We start from the raw sequence: 1,947 nt of genomic DNA on the forward strand, positions 1-1,947 counted from the left end.
AATGGATAAATTCTCATTTTAAGGTACATGCTAAGGAGATAAAAAAAAAAGAAAACCAAGAAAGGTCTTAAGAGTACACAATACCTAGTGTTAAGATATGGCCAAACTAAGACACAAGCCTCTTACCCTAAAAGGGCTTAATAATTTCTGAATCAGAGACCTCCTAACTGGGACAATGTAAATTCAGAAGGAGCAAGAGTGGACATCGGGACATGGGACACCAGTGCAGCGATAGGATAAAAAGCACACAAATTAAAAATAAATTTTGCGCACACACACACACACACACACAAAACAACAGGGCAATTGACCCCTCTCCTTCCTTTTATCATTTATTTTTTTTGTTTGTTTTTATTTATTTTTAGGCGAGGCAACCCTTGGTTGACCTCACAGATTGCAAGGACCTTGTCAGCTTACAATCCCTTATTTTTTAATTTTTTTTTACACCTACAGCACCTGGTCTTCCTAGGTGGTCTCCCATCCATGTACTAACCTGGCCTGATCCTGCTTTGCTTCCCCTTCCTTTTAAAACCAAAATAAAGCCCTTTAGAAAATCTGCAAGTTGCGAGTTCTGAGGCTAAAGCTATTCTTTTGAAATATTATAATCTGGGGGTCTTTTGGACATCATCGCATGTAAAGAGTGATGAAAAAACGATTTAAGGAATAAATCAAAATCTTTCTAACACATATAGATTAGATTTATAAAGTGGAAATTAACTATAACTATCCTAACTGCATCACTGATCAGTCTTTCTTTCCCAGAAATTCATCTCAAGTGAAGGGAGCTGAAAAACCACCAGAAAAATTATATGGAAGAAGTTTCTTCATGACATAGAGACAAGAGAAATGAAATGAGTCTACTGTGCTGTAGATTCCCTAAATTCTTGTGTGTTCTATCATCCTATCTAAGGAAACTGAAAAAGTTAGGGCTTTAGGTAATTCTAATGTTATCAAGCTTCATTTCTCCCAGTTTACAATGCATTGTGTTTTCCTTAGGGGATGAAGTAAAATATAACTCTCAGCTTCAAAAGTTTTAATACTAAACTAGCATAATAAAGTCATATCCCATTAAGTTTTATGGAATTATAAAATTAACCATTCCTGGACCTCAAAGATTTACATTTTATAAATCCTATCCATTTTCCCTCAAGTCTTTAGTCATTCCTTCTCCAGTTCCATCACAGAACAGACTTCCAACTCACCTCGAGTCTAGATTACTCCAGAGCTTCCCCAACTACCAGTCAGCCCATATAATCTAACTTTTTTCAAAATTCCTTTCACATATTTCCCTCCTCAAAATCCTACAATGGTTTCTATTTCCTATCACATTACATCTAAACTCTCTTGCCTAGATTTAAGGCTATAATTAGGCTCCATTCTTCCCATCCATTTTATATGATTTCCCAATCAACAGGTCCCCTCCTCCTAGGATAACTATGAAATTAACCTGCTCTTTCGTAGGAAAAACTTAAAAGAAAACAAGGAAAAGAAAAACAGACACTGAAATCCCTAACAGCAAAAGTTTATTTACAATTGAAGTTAAGGAATAATTTTAATTCATGCTAATAAAACAGTAATATTCCAAACTTATAGGTTACTATTTGATAAGGAATACAAGACAATGTTGGGAAAGGTTTTGGCATATACAACTATTGGAAACGGGTTATCAGAACACTTAAACTATTAGAACTTTGTTATCAGAACACTTATATACCACCACCTACTTTTATATCACACCAACTTCATGGACAGATCATCTTCTAATTTCTCACTAGCTATTTGAGTAAATAGAATTCAAGGTTAAATGTTAAGACTGGGGAGTAAGAAAGAAATATAGAAGTGGTAAGCATCACAATATTTCAGAACCTACATATACGAATACGACAGTAAGATTAATTAAGAAACAGTGTTTCAATTTTTTCCTGAAACAACATTTGGTAATGTTTA

The sequence above is a fragment of the Pteropus alecto genome, unplaced genomic scaffold, assembly GCF_000325575.1.
Source record: "Pteropus alecto unplaced genomic scaffold, ASM32557v1 scaffold476, whole genome shotgun sequence".
Lineage (NCBI taxonomy): Eukaryota > Metazoa > Chordata > Mammalia > Chiroptera > Pteropodidae > Pteropus > Pteropus alecto.